The 22,019-nt window shown below is 44.8% G+C and overlaps 1 long non-coding RNA gene across 1 annotated transcript; it reads left to right on the top strand.

Annotated features, from left to right (window-relative positions):
* Nucleotides 1-986: 986 nt before the first annotated feature.
* Nucleotides 987-17,522, top strand: LOC137309061 (uncharacterized). The gene is made up of 3 exons (XR_010959741.1): nucleotides 987-1,074; nucleotides 10,683-10,846; nucleotides 17,497-17,522. It is a non-coding gene; the product is annotated as an uncharacterized lncRNA (long non-coding RNA).
* Nucleotides 17,523-22,019: the final 4,497 nt, after the last annotated feature.

Genomic DNA, 22,019 nt, shown 5'->3' with positions numbered 1-22,019 from the left:
GTCACTGGGTCAAAATCCTGGAACTCCCTTCCTAACAGCACTGTGGGAGAACCTTCACCACACGGACTGCTGCGGTTCAAGAAGGCGGCTCACCACCACCTTCTCAAGGGCAATTAGGGATGGGCAATAAATGCCGGCCTCGCCAGCGGCGCCCACATCCCATGAACGAATAAAAAAAACCCTAATCTAGGTAGCACTCTCGCCTCTGAGTCAGAAGGTGGTGGGTTCAAGCCCGACTCCAGGGACTTGAGCCCATAATCCAGGCTGACACTCCACTGCAGTACTGAGGGAGTGCTGCACTGTCAGAGGTCCCGTCTTTCAGATGAGATGTTAAACCGAGGCCCCATCTGCCCTCTCAGGTGGATGTAAAAGATGAGGGGTTTAGCAGGAGATGGGCTGAAGCTGGGGCCGAGGCAGGTGATGTTACAAAGGTGGAGGTAGGCAGCTTTTGTGATAGAGAGGATATGGGGTCAGGAACCCAACTTGGGAACAAATAGGCCTCCGAGGTTGCAAACAGTCTGGTTCAACCTGAGACAGTAGCGGTGGAAATAGATGGAATTGGTGGTGAAGGTACGGAGTTTGTGGTTTTCGAGGACAGAGGGGTCGAGGGTGGGATTTTTGAGGAAGGGGGTGATGGTGGTGTTAAAAAGTGGAGTGACTGTACCTGAGGAGAGGGATCCATGTACAAAGTCAGCCAGCATGGGGGGAAGGAAGGGAAAGGGGGGAAGCAACAGAGGCAGCTGGTCGGATGGTCGCGATCTTAGTGACAAAGTAGTTCATGAGCTCCTCGCACTTGTTGGTGAGGATGGAGGAGGGGGGGAAGATATCTCTACTATATGGTCCTGTAAGATAGAGCACAAACCACTGTCAGGACCTGTTAGGGTTAAGTGTACTATCAGGTCAGTGTGTGCTTGGGCAAAGCCTCCCCTCTGTACTTTGCCCGCGAGATTTCTGTTTATTTTTGTGCTCTAATCTTCAGCAGAACGGGCTTTGTCAATCTGAACATGGCTCCTTTTCACATCAGTGTGCTACTTTCCTGTGTCCTTCAGCTGTTCTCTGTTACACATTCTGCAGGTATGTTATTCATTCGTAGCCTAGGGCTCTGCAGTTTGCTGTCAAGTTTCATTTAATCCAATGAGTGTGAAACATTGCTGATGTGCTTGCTCCCGGTGTTGCAATAATTTAATTGATTCTGAAAGGACAGTAGGCTGCAGTTGCTGGTGAAGTTGCTGCCAGCAACGGGATAGTGCACATCGTAAACGGGATACAGTCCACCATAAAAGGGATTGAGTCCACCACCAATAGGTTTGAGTCCACCATAAATGGGCGTAAATGGGCTTGAGTCCAGCATAAATGGGCTTGAGTCCAGCGTAAATGGGTTTGAGTCGAACCGTTAATGGGTTTGAGTCGAACAGTAAATGGGATTGAGTCGAACAGTAAATGAGTTTGAGTCGACCGTAAAGCGCCCATCGTAAACGGGATTGAGTCAATTTTAATCAGGATTGTGCGCACCATAAATGGGATAATTTCCACTGTAAACGAGGTTGCGTCCATTTGTAAGTGTGATTGCATCCTTCAAAAACAGGCAGCGTCCTTCATAAGCAGGGTTGTGTCCGTGATAAATGGGATTGTGTCCCCTATAAGTGAGATTGTATGTTTTATTCTTTAGGAAGGATGTCAAGGCCATTGAAAGGAGGTAGATGAGATCCACTGGGGTGTATGATGCCTTGTAAGAGTGGATGTGGGCAGTCCGTCTCTACTACAAGTGAACTTTGCCTTGCATTGTCTACCACCTCCAAATAACAGATAGAAAGGGGCACCCACAGGAATTCACATTTTCTGATTTTCAACTGTAGCACTTTTACAAATCCTGCACTCAGAAATCGAGCAAACCAATCTATCAATTAGAAATCCTGCAATCAGCAATTCAACAGTGATGTACCAAAATAACTGAAAAATCCAATGAATAGATAGATTGGCACAGAGAGATCTGTATCAGTGGATGGATGGGTTGGCACAATGAGATCTGTATAAGTGGATAGATGGGTTGGCACAGAGAGATCTGTATAAGTGGATGGATGGGTTGGCACAGAGAGATCTGTATAAGTGGATAGATGGGTTGGCACAGAGAGATCTGTATAAGTGGATGGATGGGTTGGCACAGAGAGATCTGTATAAGTGGATAGATGGGTTGGCACAGAGAGATCTGTATAAGTGGATGGATGGGTTGGCACAATGAGATCTGTATAAGTGGATAGATGGGTTGGCACAGAGAGATCTGTATAAGTGGATGGATGGGTTGGCACAGAGAGATCTGTATAAGTGGATAGATGGGTTGGCACAGAGAGATCTGTATAAGTGGATGGATGGGTTGGCACAGAGAGATCTGTATAAGTGGATAGATGGGTTGGCACAGAGAGATCTGTATAAGTGGATAGATGGGTTGGCACAGAGAGATCTGTATAAGTGGATAGATGGGTTGGCACAGAGAGATCTGTATAAGTGGATAGATGGGTTGGCACAGTGATATCTGTATAAGTGGATGGATGGGTTGGCACAGAGAGAACTGTATAAGTGGATAGATGGGTTGGCACAGAGAGATCTGTATAAGTGGATAGATGGGTTGGCACAGAGAGATCTGTATAAGTGGATAGATGGGTTGGCACAGAGAGAACTGTATAAGTGGATAGATGGGTTGGCACAGTGATATCTGTATAAGTGGATGGATGGGTTGGCACAGAGAGATCTGTATAAGTGGATAGATGGGTTGGCACAGAGAGAACTGTATAAGTGGATAGATGGGTTGGCACAGAGAGATCTGTATAAGTGGATAGATGGGTTGGCACAGTGAGATCTGTATAAGTGGATAGGTGGGTTGGCACAGAGAGATCTGTATAAGTGGATGGATGGGTTGGCACAGAGAGATCTGTATAAGTGGATAGATGGGTTGGCACAGTGAGATCTGTATAAGTGGATGGATGGGTTGGCACAGTGATATCTGTATAAGTGGATAGATGGGTTGGCACAGAGAGATCTGTATAAGTGGATAGATGGGTTGGCACAGAGAGATCTGTATAAGTGGATAGATGGGTTGGCACAGTGAGATCTGTATAAGTGGATAGATGGGTTGGCACAGAGAGATATGTATAAGTGGATGGATGGGTTGGCACAGTGATATCTGTATAAGTGGATAGATGGGTTGGCACAGAGAGATCTGTATAAGTGGATAGATGGGTTGGCACAGAGAGATCTGTATAAGTGGATAGATAGGTTGGCACAGAGAGTTCTGTATAAGTGGATAGGTGGGTTGGCACAGAGAGATCTGTATAAGTGGATGGATGGGTTGGCACAGAGAGAACTGTATAAGTGGATAGATGGGTTGGCACAGAGAGATCTGTATAAGTGGATAGATGGGTTGGCACAGGGAGATCTGTATAAGTGGATAGATGGGTTGGCACAGAGAGATCTGTATAAGTGGATAGATGGGTTGGCACAGTGAGATCTGTATAAGTGGATAGATGGGTTGGCACAGAGAGATCTGTATAAGTGGATAGATGGGTTGGCACAGAGAGTTCTGTATAAGTGGATAGATGGGTTGGCACAGTGAGATCTGTATAAGTGGATAGATGGGTTGGCACAGAGAGATCTGTATAAGTGGATAGGTGGGTTGGCACAGTGAGATCTGTATAAGTGGATAGATGGGTTGGCACAGAGAGATCTGTATAAGTGGATAGATGGGTTGGCACAGAGAGTTCTGTATAAGTGGATAGATGGGTTGGCACAGAGAGATCTGTATAAGTGGATAGGTGGGTTGGCACAGAGAGATCTGTATAAGTGGATAGGTGGGTTGGCACAGAGAGATCTGTATAAGTGGATAGATGGGTTGGCACAGTGAGATCTGTATAAGTGGATAGATGGGTTGGCACAGAGAGATCTGTATAAGTAGATAGATGGGTTGGCACAGAGAGATCTGTATAAGTGGATAGATGGGTTGGCACAGTGATATCTGTATAAGTGGATAGATGGGTTGGCACAGAGAGATCTGTATAAGTGGATAGATGGGTTGGCACAGTGATATCTGTATAAGTGGATAGATGGGTTGGCACAGAGAGATCTGTATAAGTGGATAGATGGGTTGGCACAGTGATATCTGTATAAGTGGATAGATGGGTTGGCACAGAGAGATCTGTATAAGTGGATAGATGGGTTGGCACAGTGATATCTGTATAAGTGGATAGATGGGTTGGCACAGTGAGATCTGTATAAGTGGATAGATGGGTTGGCACAGAGAGATCTGTATAAGTGGATAGATGGGTTGGCACAGTGAGATCTGTATAAGTGGATAGATGGGTTGGCACAGTGATATCTGTATAAGTGGATAGATGGGTTGGCACAGTGAGATCTGTATAAGTGGATAGATGGGTTGGCACAGAGAGATCTGTATAAGTGGATAGATGGGTTGGCACAGTGAGATCTGTATAAGTGGATAGATGGGTTGGCACAGAGAGATCTGTATAAGTGGATAGATGGGTTGGCACAGTGAGATCTGTATAAGTGGATAGATGGGTTGGCACAGTGAGATCTGTATAAGTGGATAGATGGGTTGGCACAGTGATATCTGTATAAGTGGATAGATGGGCTGGCACAGAGAGATCTGTATAAGTGGATAGATGGGTTGGCACAGTGAGATCTGTATAAGTGGATAGATGGGTTGGCACAGTGAGATCTGTATAAGTGGATAGATGGGTTGGCACAGTGAGATCTGTATAAGTGGATTGTTGCATTGGCACAGAGAGATCTGTATAAGTGGATAGATGGGTTGGCACAGAGAGAACTGTATAAGTGGATTGATGCATTGGCACAGAGAGATCTGTATAAGTGGATAGGTGGGTTGGCACAGTGAGATCTGTATAAGTGGATGGGCTGCCAGAGAGATCTTATAGTGGATAGTGGTTGGCACAGTGAGATCTGTATAAGTGGATAGATGCATTGGCACAGTGAGATCTGTATAAGTGGATAGATGGGTTGGCACAGTGAGATCTGTATAAGTGGATTGTTGCATTGGCACAGAGAGATCTGTATAAGTGGATAGATGGGTTGGCACAGAGAGAACTGTATAAGTGGATTGATGCATTGGCACAGAGAGATCTGTATAAGTGGATAGGTGGGCTTGCACAGAGAGATTCTGTATAAGTGGATTGATGCATTGGCACAGAGAGATCTGTATAAGTGGATTGATGCATTGGCACAGAGAGATCTGTATAAGTGGATTGATGCATTGGCACAGAGAGATCTGTATAAGTGGATAGGTGGGTTGGCACAGAGAGAACTGTATAAGTGGATTGATGCATTGGCACAGAGAGATCTGTATAAGTGGATTGATGGTTGGCACAGAGAGATCTGTATAAGTGGATTGATGCTTTGGCACAGAGAGAACTGTATAAGTGGATTGATGCATTGGCACAGAGAGATCTGTATAAGTGGATGGATGGGTTGGACAGAGAGATCTGTATAAGTGGATGGATGGGTTGGCACAGAGAGATCTCTATAAGTGGATAGATGGGTTGGCACAGAGAGAACTGTATAAGTGGATGGATGGGTTGGCACAGAGAGATCTCTATAAGTGGATAGATGGGTTGGCACAGAGAGAACTGTATAAGTGGATGGATGGGTTGGCACAGAGAGATCTGTATAAGTGGATGGATGGGTTGGCACAGTGATATCTGTATAAGTGGATAGATGGGTTGGCACAGTGAGATCTGTATAAGTGGATGGATGGGTTGGCACAGTGAGATCTGTATAAGTGGATTGATGGGTTGGCACAGAGAGAACTGTATAAGTGGATAGATGGGTTGGCACAGAGAGAACTGTATAAGTGGATAGATGGGTTGGCACAGTGAGATCTGTATAAGTGGATGGATGGGTTGGCACAGAGAGATCTGTATAAGTGGATAGATGGGTTGGCACAGTGATATCTGTATAAGTGGATAGATGGGTTGGCACAGTGAGATCTGTATAAGTGGATGGATGGGTTGGCACAGTGAGATCTGTATAAGTGGATAGATGGGTTGGCACAGAGAGATCTGTATAAGTGGATAGATGGGTTGGCACAGAGAGATCTGTATAAGTGGATAGATGGGTTGGCACAGAGAGATCTGTATAAGTGGATAGATGGGTTGGCACAGAGAGATCTGTATAAGTGGATAGATGGGTTGGCACAGAGAGATCTGTATAAGTGGATAGATGGGTTGGCACAGTGAGATCTGTATAAGTGGATAGATGGGTTGGCACAGAGAGATCTGTATAAGTGGATGGATGGGTTGGCACAGAGAGATCTCTATAAGTGGATAGATGGGTTGGCACAGAGAGATCTGTATAAGTGGATAGATGGGTTGGCACAGTGAGATCTGTATAAGTGGATAGATGGGTTGGCACAGAGAGATCTGTATAAGTGGATAGATGGGTTGGCACAGAGAGATCTGTATAAGTGGATAGATGGGTTGGCACAGAGAGATCTGTATAAGTGGATAGATGGGTTGGCACAGAGAGATCTGTATAAGTGGATAGATGGGTTGGCACAGAGAGATCTGTATAAGTGGATAGATGGGTTGGCACAGAGAGATCTGTATAAGTGGATAGATGGGTTGGCACAGTGAGATCTGTATAAGTGGATAGATGTGTTGGCACAGAGAGATCTGTATAAGTGGATGGATGGGTTGGCACAGAGAGATCTCTATAAGTGGATAGATGGGTTGGCACAGAGAGATCTGTATAAGTGGATAGATGGGTTGGCACAGTGAGATCTGTATAAGTGGATAGATGTGTTGGCACAGAGAGATCTGTATAAGTGGATGGATGGGTTGGCACAGAGAGATCTCTATAAGTGGATAGATGGGTTGGCACAGAGAGATCTGTATAAGTGGATAGATGGGTTGGCACAGTGAGATCTGTATAAGTGGATAGATGGGTTGGCACAGAGAGATCTGTATAAGTGGATGGATGGGTTGGCACAGAGAGATCTGTATAAGTGGATAGATGGGTTGGCACAGTGAGATCTGTATAAGTGGATAGATGGGTTGGCACAGAGAGATCTGTATAAGTGGATGGATGGGTTGGCACAGTGATATCTGTATAACTGGATAGATGGGTTGGCACAGAGAGATCTGTATAAGTGGATAGATGGGTTGGCACAGTGATATCTGTATAACTGGATAGATGGGTTGGCACAGTGATATCTGTATAACTGGATAGATGGGTTGGCACAGTGATATCTGTATAAGTGGATGGATGGGTTGGCACAGTGATATCTGTATAAGTGGATGGATGTGTTGGCACAGAGAGATCTGTATAAGTGGATAGATGAGTTGTTACAGAGAGATCTGTATAAGTGGATAGATGGGTTGGCACAGAGAGATCTGTATAAGTGGATAGATGGGTTGGCACAGTGATATCTGTATAAGTGGATGGATGTGTTGGCACAGAGAGATCTGTATAAGTGGATAGATGGGTTGGCACAGAGAGATCTGTATAACTGGATAGATGGGTTGGCACAGAGAGATCTGTATAAGTGGATGGATGGGTTGGCACAGAGATATCTGTATAACTGGATAGATGGGTTGGCACAGAGAGATCTGTATAAGTGGATGGATGGGTTGGCACAGTGATATCTGTATAAGTGGATGGATGTGTTGGCACAGAGAGATCTGTATAAGTGGATAGATGGGTTGGCACAGAGAGATCTGTATAAGTGGATAGATGAGTTGGTACAGAGAGATCTGTATAAGTGGATAGATGGGTTGGCACAGAGAGATCTGTATAAGTGGATAGATGGGTTGGCACAGTGATATCTGTATAAGTGGATGGATGTGTTGGCACAGAGAGATCTGTATAAGTGGATGGATGTGTTGGCACAGAGAGATCTGTATAAGTGGATAGATGGGTTGGCACAGAGAGATCTCTATAAGTGGATAGATGGGTTGGCACAGAGAGATCTGTATAAGTGGATAGATGGGTTGGCACAGAGAGATCTGTATAAGTGGATAGATGGGTTGGCACAGAGAGATCTGTATAAGTGGATAGATGGGTTGGTACAGAGAGATCTCTATAAGTGGATAGATGGGTTGGCACAGAGAGATCTGTATAAGTGGATAGATGGGTTGGCACAGAGAGATCTGTATAAGTGGATGGATGTGTTGGCACAGAGAGATCTGTATAAGTGGATAGATGGGTTGGCACAGAGAGATCTGTATAAGTGGATAGATGGGTTGGCACAGAGAGATCTGTATAAGTGGATAGATGGGTTGGCACAGAGAGATCTCTATAAGTGGATAGATGTGTTGGCACAGAGAGATCTGTATAAGTGGATAGATGGGTTGGCACAGTGAGATCTGTATAAGTGGATGGATGTGTTGGCACAGAGAGATCTGTATAAGTGGATAGATGTGTTGGCACAGAGAGATCTGTATAAGTGGATAGATGGGTTGGCACAGAGAGATCTCTATAAGTGGATAGATGTGTTGGCACAGAGAGATCTGTATAAGTGGATAGATGGGTTGGCACAGTGAGATCTGTATAAGTGGATAGATGGGTTGGCACAGAGAGATCTGTATAAGTGGATGGATGGGTTGGCACAGAGAGATCTGTATAAGTGGATAGATGTGTTGGCACAGAGAGATCTGTATAAGTGGATAGATGGGTTGGCACAGTGAGATCTGTATAAGTGGATAGATGGGTTGGCACAGAGAGATCTGTATAAGTGGATGGATGGGTTGGCACAGTGATATCTGTATAACTGGATAGATGGGTTGGCACAGTGATATCTGTATAAGTGGATGGATGTGTTGGCACAGAGAGATCTGTATAAGTGGATAGATGGGTTGGCACAGAGAGATCTGTATAAGTGGATAGATGGGTTGGTACAGAGAGATCTGTATAAGTGGATAGATGGGTTGGCACAGAGAGATCTGTATAAGTGGATAGATGGGTTGGCACAGAGAGATCTGTATAAGTGGATAGATGGGTTGGCACAGTGATATCTGTATAACTGGATAGATGGGTTGGCACAGTGATATCTGTATAAGTGGATGGATGTGTTGGCACAGAGAGATCTGTATAAGTGGATAGATGGGTTGGCACAGAGAGATCTGTATAAGTGGATAGATGGGTTGGTACAGAGAGATCTGTATAAGTCGATAGATGGGTTGGCACAGAGAGATCTGTATAAGTGGATAGATGGGTTGGCACAGAGAGATCTGTATAAGTGGATAGATGGGTTGGCACAGTGAGATCTGTATAAGTGGATAGATGGGTTGTCACAGTGAGACCTAGGTAGATTGGCACATTCCAACACCATGTTCGTGTAACACAAATGTAGAGAAGAATTGGCAATGTAATTCTACCAGGAGCATTTTGCTGAAGTATAGAGAGAGCCTTCAAAGAGTCCTGATAGTGGAGTGACTGTGTATTCTGGACAGGGAGGGCCTTTTTCTGATCCCTCATGTATCCCAAGCATGGCTGATTGTGCTACTTATTGATAGAATAAGTTGTGATCTTTCAAGGACTGGGGTACTGAATTGATCAATGGACCTTCGATCAAACCTTACTCCAGCCTGATGGGGTGTCATTCTCATCTCACCCTCGGTTGTAGGGAACCTTCTGATATTGATGAGGTTTTGTCAATCCAACACTGGTTGTGTGTTCACAACATAAACCTGCCCATAATACACAACAAATTGCACTAAAGTAGCAATCTTGAAATATTAGTTATCAAACATACTGATATATTTATACAAATGTCCAACACTTTTATCTAAATAGCAGTATTGTCAAAAGTGGTTCAGTGTTTTTTTTTTATTCATTCATGGGATGTGGGCGTCGCTGCCAGCATTTATTGCCCATCCCTAATTGCCCTTGAGAAGGTGGTGGTGAGCCGCCTTCTTGAACCGCTGCAGTCCGTGAGGTGACGGTTCTCCCACAGTGCTGTTAGGAAGGGAGTTCCAGGATTCCAGTGACGATGAAGGAACGACGATATATTTCCAAGTCGGGATGGTGTGTGACTTGGAGGGGAACGTGCAGGTGGTGTTGTTCCCATGTGCCTGCTGCCCTTGACCTTCTAGGTGGTAGAGGTCACGGGTTTGGGAGGTGCTGTCGAAGAAGCCTTGACGAGTTGCTGCAGTGCATCCTATGGATGGTACACACTGCAGCCACAGTGCGCCGGTGGTGAAGGGAGTGAATGTTTAGGGTGGTGGATGGGGTGCCAATCCAGCGGGCTGCTTTGTCCTGGATGGTATCGAGCTTCTTGAGTGTTGTTGGAGCTGCACTCATCCAGGCAAGTGGAGAGTATTCCATCACACTCCTGACTTGTGCCTTGTAGCTGGTGGAAAGGCTTTGGGGAGTCAGGAGGTGAGTCACTTGCTGCAGAATACCCAGCCTCTGACCTGCTCTTGTAGCCACTGTATTTATATGGCTGGTCCAGATAAGTTTCTGGTCAATGGTGACCCCCAGGATGTTGATGGTGGGGGATTCGGCGATGGTAATACCGTTGAATGTCAAAGGGAGGTGGTTAGACTCCCCCTTGTTGGAGATGGTCATTGCCTGGCACTTGTCTGGCGCGAATGTACCAGATACTGGTGTGTTGAATCTGTTTTTCTGCTGATGTATCCATTGAGATCTGTCCCATCTAGTCTTCCTGAAAGAGACAGAGGCCACCAGACTTCTATTACAAAGAGAGAGACGGGCTAACTCGGGACTGGAAGAGCTGAAAAGAGGTTCCGTTCAGCGGGAGTGTATCGAGGAGGAATGCTCGTACGAAGAAGCGAGGGAAGTGTTTGAAAATGACCAGAGAACCGTAAGTGTCATTAGTTCTACTGAAGTATCTCGCTGTGTTTCGGCTTAGCCCAGCCCCTCTGTCAAATCCCAATCTGTAATCTGAATCATTCCCTCACACCCCAGTCTATAGTCTGAACCCCTTGACCCCCTCACACCCCAGTCTATAGTCTGAACCCCTTTACCCCCTCACACCCCAGTCTATAGTCTGAACCCCTTTACCCCCTCACACCCCAGTCTATAGTCTGAACCCCTTTACCCCCTCACACCCCAGTCTATAATCTGAACCCCTTTACCCCCTCACACCCCAGTCTATAGTCTGAACCCCTTTACCCCCTCACACCCCAGTCTATAGTCTGAGCCCCTTTACCCCCTCACACCCCAGTCTATAGTCTGAACCCCTTTACCCCCTCACACCCCAGTCTATAGTCTGAACCCCTTTACCCCCTCACACCCCAGTCTATAGTCTGAGCCCCTTTACCCCCTCACACCCCAGTCTATAGTCTGAACCCCTTTACCCCCTCACACCCCAGTCTATAGTCTGAACCCCTTTACCCCCTCACACCCCAGTCTATAGTCTGAGCCCCTTTACCCCCTCATACCCCAGTCTATAGCCGGAACCCCTTTACCCCCTCACACCCCAGTCTATAGTCTGAGCCCCTTTACCCCCTCATACCCCAGTCTATAGCCGGAACCCCTTTACCCCCTCACACCCCAGTCTATAGTCTGAACCCCTTTACCCCCTCACACCCCAGTCTATAGTCTGAGCCCCTTTACCCCCTCACACCCCAGTCTATAGTCTGAGCCCCTTTACCCCCTCACACCCCAGTCTATAATCTGAACCCCTTTACCCCCTCACACCCCAGTCTATAGTCTGAGCCCCTTTACCCCCTCACACCCCAGTCTATAGTCTGAACCCTTTTACTCCCTCATACCCTAGTCTATTGTCTGAGCCCCTTTACCCCCTCACACCCCAGTCTATAGTCTGAACCCCTTTACCCCCTCACACCCCAGTCTATAGTCTGAGCCCCTTTACCCCCTCACACCCCAGTCTATAGTCTGAACCCCTTTACCCCCTCACATCCCAGTCTATAGTCTGAACCCCTTTACCCCCTCACACCCCAGTCTATAGTCTGAGCCCCTTTACCCCCTCACACCCCAGTCTATAGTCTGAGCCCCTTTACCCCCTCACACCCCAGTCTATAGTCTGAACCCCTTTACCCCCCTCACACCCCAGTCTATAGTCTGAACCCCTTTACCCCCTCACACCCCAGTCTATAGCCGGAACCCCTTTACCCCCTCACACCCCAGTCTATAGTCTGAACCCCTTTACCCCCTCACACCCCAGTCTATAGTCTGAACCCCTTTACTCTCTGACACCCCAGTCTATAGTCTGAACCCCTTAACTCCCTCACAGACCAATCCTTAATAAAGTTGCAATGGTGAATTCAAGTTAAGCGCCAAACTGGACAATGATTTTATTGCGATGTTACCATTGAATTGAAACTGTTCGCACTTGATGAATTCTGCAATTTAGACTTATGCCTTTTTTATTAAAAATTCTGATAATCTGCCTTTTGCCTCTCGTTGCTTTGGGTCTGAGCTGCAGCTCAGTTTACATTGCAGCAACTCCAGGGAGTTCCCTCCCCTCCAGGCTGCCCGTTTGTTTTCAGAGTCCTTCTGATGCTGCTGAGCTTTCTGACTAATTACCGAAACTGGGTATAGAAAGGTTAGAAAAACAGATTCTGGAGATTCGAACTGCAGATGATGGGGACACACAACAGGCCGGTGAAGACCCGAGATAAGAAATGGCAAAGGTTTTCAGTTGAGACGCTTTGTCAACAATGCTCCGATGCACGGCTACACTCCAAACTATAATCTTTCAAAGTTCTCTAGATTTAGGAACTGTCCCTCTAGATTGGAAAATTGCACATGTCACTCCGCTTTTTAAGAAAGGAGAGAGAGGGAAACCGGGGAATTATAGACCAGTTAGCCTAACATCTGTTGTGGGGAAAATGCTGGAGTCTATAATTAAGGATAGGGTGACTGAACACCTCGAGAATTTTCAGTTAATCAGAGAGAGCCAGCATGGATTTGTGAAAGGCAGGTCGTGCCTGACAAACCTGATTGAATTTTTTGAAGAGGTGACTAAAGTAGTGGACAGGGGAATGTCAATGGATGTTATTTATATGGACTTCCAGAAGGCATTTGATAAGGTCCCACATAAGAGACTGTTAGCTAAGTTGGAAGCCCATGGAATCGAGGGAAAAGTACGGACTTGGTTCGGAAATTGGCTGAGCGAAAGGCGACAGAGAGTAGGGATAATGGGTAGGTACTCACATTGGCAGGATGTGACTAGTGGAGTCCCGCAGGGATCTGTCTTGGGGCCTCAATTATTCACAATATTTATTAACGACTTAGATGAAGGCATAGAAAGTCTCATATCTAAGTTTGCCGATGACACAAAGATTGGTGGCATTGTAAGCAGTGTAGATGAAAACATAAAATTACAAAGCGATATTGATAGATTAAGTGAATGGGCAAAACTGTGGCAAATGGAATTCAATGTAGACAAATGTGAGGTCATCCACTTTGGATCAAAAAAAGATAGAACAGGGTACTTTCTAAATGGTAAAAAGTTAAAAACTGTGTATGTCCAAAGGGACTTAGGTGTTCAGGTACATAGATCATTGAAGTGTCATGAACAGGTGCAGAAAATAATCAATAAGGCTAATGGAATGATGGCCTTTATATCCAGAGGACTGGAGTACAAGGGGGCAGAAGTTATGCTGCAGCTATACAAAACCCTGGTTAGACCGCACCTGGAGTACTGTGAGCAGTTCTGGGCACCGCACCTTCGGAAGGACATATTGGCCTTGGAGGGAGTGCAGCGTGGGTTTATTAGAATGATACCCGGACTTCAAGGGTTAAGTTACGAGGAGAGATTACACAAATTGGGGTTGTATTCTCTGGAGTTTCGAAGGTTAAGGGGTGATCTGATCGAAGTTTATAAGATATTAAGGGGAACGGATAGGGTGGATAGAGAGAAACTATTTCCGCTGGTTGGGGATTCTAGGAGTAGGGGGCACAGTCTAAAAATTAGAGCCAGACCTTTCAGGAGCGAGATTAGAAAACGTTTCTACACACAAAGGGTGGTAGAAGTTTGGAACTCTCTTCCGCAAACGGCAATTGATACTAGCTCAATTGCTAAATTTAAATCTGAGATAGATAGCTTTTTGGCAACCAAAGGTATTAAGGGATATGGGCCAAAGGCAGGTATATGGAGTTAGATCACAGATCAGCCATGATCTTATCAAGTGGCGGAGCAGGTACGAGGGGCTGAATGGCCTACTCCTGTTCCTATGTTCCTATGTTCCTACCATTAACCTGTCAATTCATGGAATTACATGGAATGTACAGCCAGAAACAGGCCATTCGGCCCAACTGCTCTATGCCGGTGTTTATGCTCCACACGAGCCTCCTCCCGCCCCACTTCATCTCACCCTATCAGCATATCGTTCTATTCCTTTCTCCCTCATGTGTTTATCTAGCTTCCCCTTCAATGCATCAATGCTAGTCGCCTCAACCATGTGGTAGTGAATTCCACATTCTCACCACACTCTGGGTAAAGAAGTTTCTCCTGAATTCTCTATTGGATTTATTAGTGACTATCTTATATTTGTGGCCCCTAGTTCTGGTCTCCCCACAAGTGGAAACGTTTTCTCTACGTCTACCCTATCAAACCCCTTCATAATCTTAAAGAGCTCCATTAGGCCACCCCTCAATCTTTTTTCTGGAGAAAAAAGACCCAGCCTGTTCAATCTTTCCTGATATATATAACCTCTCAGTTCTGGGATCATCTCAGTAAATCTTTTTTGCATCTTCTCCTGTGCCTCTATATCCTTTTTATAATATGGAGACCAGACCTGTGCACAGTACTCAGTGTGGTCGAACCAAGATTCTATACAAGTTTAACATAACTTCTCTGCTTTTCAATTCTAGACCTCTAGAATTGAACCCCAGTGCTTGATTTGCTTTTTTTGACCTTATTAACCTGTGCTGCTACTTTTAGTAATTTGTGTATCTGTACCCCTAGATCCCTTTGCTCCTTTACCCCATTTAAACTCTTATTATCCAAGCAATATGTGGCCTCCTTATTCTTCCTACCAAAATGTAATATCTCACACTTATCTATATTGAAATTAATTTGCCAATTATACACCCATTCTGCAAGTTTATTAATGTCTTCCTGTATTTTGTCGCAGTCCTCCTCAGTATTATCTATATCCCCCAATTTGGTGTCGTCTGCAATTTTTGAATTCACTCTTCAGTTGCTCACAGACCTGCTGCATTTTTCCAATATTCTGTGTTTCATATCAGTTTCAGACTCTGTCTCACTCTCCTCTTCTTCCCATGTTCTCCCTATTTCCATTTTATTTAATATTTTCTATTTTCCTTTTCTCATTTAAAAAGAAAAAAAATAAGGACTTCCATTCATATAGTGCCTTTCATGACCTCAGGATGTCCCAAAATGCTTTACACCCAATGAAGTACTTTTGAACTGTAGTCACTGTTGTAATGTAGGAAACGCGGCAGCCAATTTGTGCACAGCAAGATCCCACAAACAGCAATATGATAATGACCAGATAATCTGTTTTAATGATATTGGTTGAGGGATAAATATTTGCTACAAAACCGGAGAGAACTCTCTTGCTCTTCTTCAAAATAATGCCTTGGGATCTTTTACGTCTACCTGAGAGGGAGACAGGGCCTCGGTTTAACATCTCATCCAAAAGATGGCACCTCTGACAGTGCAGCTCTCCCTCAGTACTGCACTGGAGTGTCAGCCTGGATTATGTGCTCAAGTCTCTGGAGTGGGACTTGTAACCCATGACCTTCTGACTCAGAGGCGAGAGTGCTACCTAGATCAGTGTCCATGCAGAGCTAGTGGTCAGTATAAGGAATGTGCCCACATGATGATGCTGTTTCTGAAACGTGCCCTCCTGCCAACCCCCTCAGATGCCTGTGGATGTCGCAGAAAAGAGGCAGAGCCCGGCTGCTCATACAACAGCACAAGATGGTGCAGCTGACAGTTGGTCCATCTCAGGACTTAGCTCAGGACAGCCTGGGGTGCAGCCATCAGGGCCCAGTGACTGATCCACCCTGAGTTCTGCTCCTTTTTCAGAATCAATTCCTTTTTTATAGTAATCTCGATGAACTGTTCCATTTCCTCCTCTCGTACACCTACAGTCTCACTTTTACATTCATTTAGGATATTTAATATCTCTCCACACCTTCATCCTCTACTCTTACACTCTCTCCTTCCTCCCTGAGTGTCCTGCCCTCTCTAACTAGCATTTTACTTCTTGTTTTCTTATAAAAGGCCTTACTATTTAATTTTATATAACCTGCTAGACTTTTTTCCTATTTCCTTTTCACTTCTCTGCTACACTTTCTATATTCCTCTTGATTATTTTTTTATTATTAGCCCCAACTTTATCACACATCTCCCTTTTAAGTTTCACTTTATCCACTAAACTGTATTCTTTGAGAGAGCCCCCTTTATATTTTATAGTCTTTCCGATGAGACGTTAAACCAAGGCCCCGTCCAGCCTCTCAGGTAGACATAAAGGATCCCATTGCACTATTTCGAAGAAGAGTGGGGAAGATCTCCCCTGTGTCCTGGCCAATATTTATCCCTCAACCAACATCACTAAAACAGATTATCTGGTCATTATCGCATTGCTATTTGTGGGATCTTGCTGTGCGCAAATTGGCTGCCGTGTTTCCTACATGACAACAGTGACTACACTTCAAAAGTACTGCATGGGCTGTAAAGCGCTTTGGAACATCCTGAGGTCGTGAAAGGCGCTATATAAATGCAAGTTCTTTCTTTTCTTTTTATAGGAATAGATTAATTCTGTACTCTATCTATCTCATATTTGAAGATTTCCCACTGCTGATCTGTTTGCTAACCCAGTTAATTTGGACCAGTTCCCTTATCTCGCTGAACTTACCTGCCTTTTTCCAGTCCAGCACCCTTTGACTCATTATCCCTTTCTATTCTGACATTGAACGCAACTATCTTGTATTCACTAATTCCCCATTGATCTCTGACTCTCACACCAGTTATTTGCCCTGTCCTCAGACATGGGACCCTTCCAGCAGGGGTCACTGGATCCAAGTACAGGAAATACGGGTATGGTGACTTGTTGTTTGCAATACACATACATGTGACAGACAGGGAGAGCGATCCTGTTTCATGTTACATCCTGTTGTTTAAATAGTAATGAGGCCCAATTCTGCTGTCCCCTTTTACGGTGAGCTCGTGTAAAGGTTGGAACACATTTGATCTGAGAATCACTATCATACTTAAATAATTTTTGCCCAGCAGGGGTTGCTTGTGCTGTGAAGGCTCACTAGACAGGGACTACGGTTGGAGGTCGATCTATAATACAATTGTAGCAATTTAGCAACTTGTGCTCCCATCCAGTGATGCTCCACTTTATACTTGTGGACACACTCAGTCCATTGCTCTCCAGTTGATATGGCAGCTCCTATTGTCTCTTTATTATAGGGCCACGACTAGTCTTTACTTCTCCCATTATCTAAGCTTTATGTAAATATTGGTTCAAGGTGATTTATGCAATGCTCTTCTTCATTTTTTCCTAGATGGAATTCTGGAAGATCTACAAGGGTACGTTTCGATGAGCTCTCTCGGATTGGTAGATGAATGGTCAGATTGGGCCAAATCTTGCTGGATAAATAATGGTGTGTTAACGACGCAGGCCCTTATTAACGCGTAAATCGACCAGCAAGTTCAGGGGATGAAGAGATACACTGTGAGTTGTGAGTCTCTGGAACTCACTGGGCGATTTACGCTGCTCCTCTGTTTGCTTCACACAAACGGCATCTCGCCCCTAACCTCCCCGTTATTTTTAAGAACTTGCTGGATTTGCACATTAATTGCTCATTAAACTCACCACAGAAAGTTAGGGCTGGCGATTAAGAGCGCAAGTACCCTGTTAACGATATGATAATTGTTGATTCTATGCTGACCAACCTCTCTGGCCCAGAAATTGAACCATTTAAACTGTGGAGTCTCATTCCTTAAGGTGGCAAATTGTTCTTAGAGATTTTAAAAATGTCAAATTTTTAATTTTTTAATTCTTTTCTTACTTTACCTTTCTGCCTTTTGTCTCTCTCTCTTAATCCAATCTTTCTTTCCCTCTTTATTTTTTCTTTCTGTACCTGATTTGACTCTAATTCTCCCTCCTTCTCCGTCGTTCCTCTGTTTCTTTCTCAATCATAGACCCATAGAATCATAGAAAGTTACAGCATAGAAGGAGGCCATTCGGCCCATGGTGTTCACACCGGCCAAAAAAGAGCTTTCCAGCTTAAGGGTTTCTGCCTCTACCACCCTTTCAGGCAGTGAGTTCCAGACCCCCACCACCCTCTGGTGAAAAAATTTCTCCTCAGCTCCCGTCTAATCCTTCTACCAATTACTTTAAATCTATGTCCCTGGTCACAGACCCCTCCGCTAAGGGAAATAGGTCCTTCCTATCCACTCTCTCTGGTCCCGTTATAATTTTATCTCAATTAAATCTCCCCTCAGCCTCCTTTGTTCCAAAGAAAACAACCCCAGCCTATCCAATCTTTCCTTATAGCTAAAATTCTCCAGTCCTGGCAACATCCTCGTAAATCTCCTCTGTAACCTCTCTAGTGCAATCACATCTTTCCTGTAATGTGGTGACCAGAACTGTACACAGTACTCAAGCTGTGGCCTAACTAGTGTTTTATACAGTTCCAGCATAACCTCCCTGCTCTTATATTCTATGTCTCGGCTAGTAAAGGAAAGTATCCCGTATGCCTTTTTAACCACCTTATCTACTTGTCCTGCTACCTTCAGGGATCTGTGGACATGCACTCCAAGGTCCCTCACTTCCTCTACACCTCTCAGTATCCTCCCGTTCATTGTGTATTCCCTTGCCTTGTTTGCCCTCCCCAAATGCTTCACCTCACACTTCTCCATTTGCCAATTTTCTGCCCACCTGACCAGTCCATTGATATCTTCCTGCAGTCTACAGCTTTCCTCCTCAATCTCATTGGTTAAGGCGATAGACTGTTGGTCCTGCCATTCACTAAGGACCCAGATGCCCTATCTGTTAGTTATAGTGTCCCTGCTAGAATCATAGAATCATCACAGCACAGAAGGAAGCCATTCGGCCCATCGTGCCAGTACTGGCTCTTTGAAAGAGCTATCCAATTAGTCCCACTCCCCTGTTCTTTCCCCACAGCCCTATAAATTTTTGCCCTTCAAGTATTTACCTAATTGTAGACTCCAAGAAGATATCAATGGGTTGGTGGAGTGGGCGGAAAAGTGGCAAATGGAGTTCAACCCGGAGAAGTGTGAGGTAATGCACATAGGGAGGGCAAAAAGTAAAAGGGAATACGCAGTAAATGGGAATATATTGAGAGGGGTAGAGGAAGTGAGAGACCTTGGAGTGCATGTGCACAGGTCCCAGAAGGTGGCAGTACAGGTAGATAAGGTTGTGAAGAAGGCATACGGAATGCTCTCCGTTATTAGCCAAGGTATAGAATACAAAATCAGGGATCAAATGATGGAACTGTATAAAACGCTGGTAAAGCCACAGCTGGAGTATTGTGCGCAGTTCTGGTCACCACATTACAGGAAGGACGTAATTGCTCTGGAGAGAGTGCAGAGAAGATTTACAAGAATGTTGCCAGGGCTTGAAAATTGGAGCTATGAGGAGAGATTGGATAGGCTGGGGTTGTTTCCCTTGGAGCAGAGGAGGCTGAGGGGTGACTTGATTGAGGTGTACAAAATTATGAGGGGCCCAGATAGAGTAGACAGGAAGTACCTGTTTCCCCTAGCGGAGAGTTGAAGAACTAGAGGAGATAGATTTAAGCCGATTGGCAGAAGGATTAGAGGGGACATGAGAAAAAACTTTTTTACCCAGAGGGTGGTGGGTGTATGGAATTCGCTCCCTGAATTGGTGGTAGAGGCAAGGACCCTCAACTCTTCAAAAAGTACCTGGACCTGCACCTAAACTGTTGTAAGCTGCAGGGCTATGGATCGGGTGCTGGAAGGTGGGATTAGAATGGGCACCTGGTTGTTCTTCAAGCCGGCGCGGACACAATGGGCCGAATGGCCCCCTTCTGTGCTGTATCTTTTCTATGGTTCTATGGTTCTAATTCCTTTTTGAAAGTTACTATTGAATCTGCCTCCACGACACTTTCAGGCAGTGCATTCCAGATCACAACTCGCTGCGCTAAAAAAACGTTTCCCCATCTCGCCTCTGGCTCTTTTGCCGATCACCGTAAATCTGTGTTCTCTGGTTACTGACCCGTCTGCCACTGGAAACAGTTTCTCCTTGTTTACTCTGACAAAACCGTACATGATTTTGAACACCTCTATCAAATCTCCCCTTAATCTTCTCTGTTCTAAGGAGAACAATCCCAGCTTCTCCACATAACTGAAGTCCCGCATCCCTGGCACCATTCTGGTAAATCTCTTCTGCACCCTCTCTAAGGCCTTCACATCCTTCCTAAAGTGTATGGAATCTTACAACACCAGGTTATAGTCCAACAGTTTTATTTGAAAATCACAAGCCTGGTGTTGTAAGATTCCTTACATTTGTCAACCCCAGTCCATCACCGGCACCTCCACATCATTCCTAAAGTGTGGTGCCCAGAATTGAACACAATACTCCAGCTCAGGCCTAACCAGTGTCTTATAAAGGTTTAGCGTAACTTCCCTGCTTTTGTACTTTATGCCTCTATTAATAAAGCCCAGGATCGCATATGCTTTTTTAACAGCCTTCTTAATTTGTCCTGCCACCTTCAAAGATTTTTATATGTGCACCCCCAGGCCTCTCTATTCCTACACCCCTTTATAATTGTACCATTTAGATCCATATTCCTTAATACCTTTGGTTAACAAAAAGCTATCTATCTCAGATTTAAAATTAACAATTGAGCTAACATCAACTGCTGTTTACGGAAGAGAGTTCCAAACTTCTACCACCCTTTGCGTGTAGGAGTGTTTCCTAACTTCAATCGTGTAAGTGCTGGCACTAATTTTTAGGCTATGTCCCCTAGTCCTAGACTCCCAACCAGCGGAAATAGTTTCTCTCTATCCACCCTATCAGTTCCCCTTAATATCTTGAAAACTTCGATCAAATCACCCCTTAATCTTTTAAATTCCAGGGAATACAACCCTAGTTTGTGTAATCTCTCCTTGTAATTTAACCCTTGGAGTCCAGGTATCATTCTAGTAAATCTACGCAGCACTCCCTCCAAGGCCAATATATCCTTCCTAAGGTGCGGTGCCCAGAACTGAACACAGTACTCCAGGTGTGGTCTAACCAGAGCTTTGTACAGCTGTAGCATAACTTCTGCCCCCTTGTATTCTAGTCCTCCAGATAGAAAGGCCAACATTCCATTAGCCTTTTTGATTATTTTCTGTACCTGTCCATGACATTTTAATGATCTATGTACACGGACCCCTAAGTCTCTTTGGACCTCCACTGTTTAGAGCTATTCACCATTTAGAAAGTACTCTGATCTATCCTTTTTAGGTCCAAAGTGGATGACCTCGCACTTGCCTACACTGAAATCCATTTGCCACAGTTTTGCCCATTCACTTAATCTATTAATATTTTATGCTTCCATCTACATTGCTTACAATGCTGTATCATCAGCAAACTTGGATATGTGGCTCTCTATCCTGTCATCTAAGTCGTTAATAAATACAGTGAATAGTTGAGGCCCCAACACAGATCCCTGTGGGACACCACAAGTCACATCCTGTTGATTTGAGTACCTGCCCATTATCCCTACTCTCTGTCTCCTGCTGCTCAGTCAATTTCCTAACCAGGTCAATAATTTGCCCTCAATTCCATGAGCTTCAACTTTAGCTAACAATCTCTTATGAGGGACTTTATCGAATGCCTTCTGGAAGTCCATATAAACAACATCCATAGACATTCCCCTGTCCACCACTTTAGTCAACTCTTCAAAAAATTCAATCAGGTTTGTCAGGCATGACCTCCCCTTTACAAATCCACGCTGGCTCTCCCTGATCAACGGAAAATGTTCAATGTGTTCAGTCACTCTGTCCTTAATTATAGACTCTAGTAATTTCCCCACAACAGATATTAGGCTAACTGGTC

Source organism: Heptranchias perlo, unplaced genomic scaffold (genome assembly GCF_035084215.1).
Source record: "Heptranchias perlo isolate sHepPer1 unplaced genomic scaffold, sHepPer1.hap1 HAP1_SCAFFOLD_1466, whole genome shotgun sequence".
Classification (NCBI taxonomy): domain Eukaryota; kingdom Metazoa; phylum Chordata; class Chondrichthyes; order Hexanchiformes; family Hexanchidae; genus Heptranchias; species Heptranchias perlo.
Note: the sequence above shows the minus strand (reverse complement) of the source record. Positions and strands in the feature narration are given on the sequence as shown.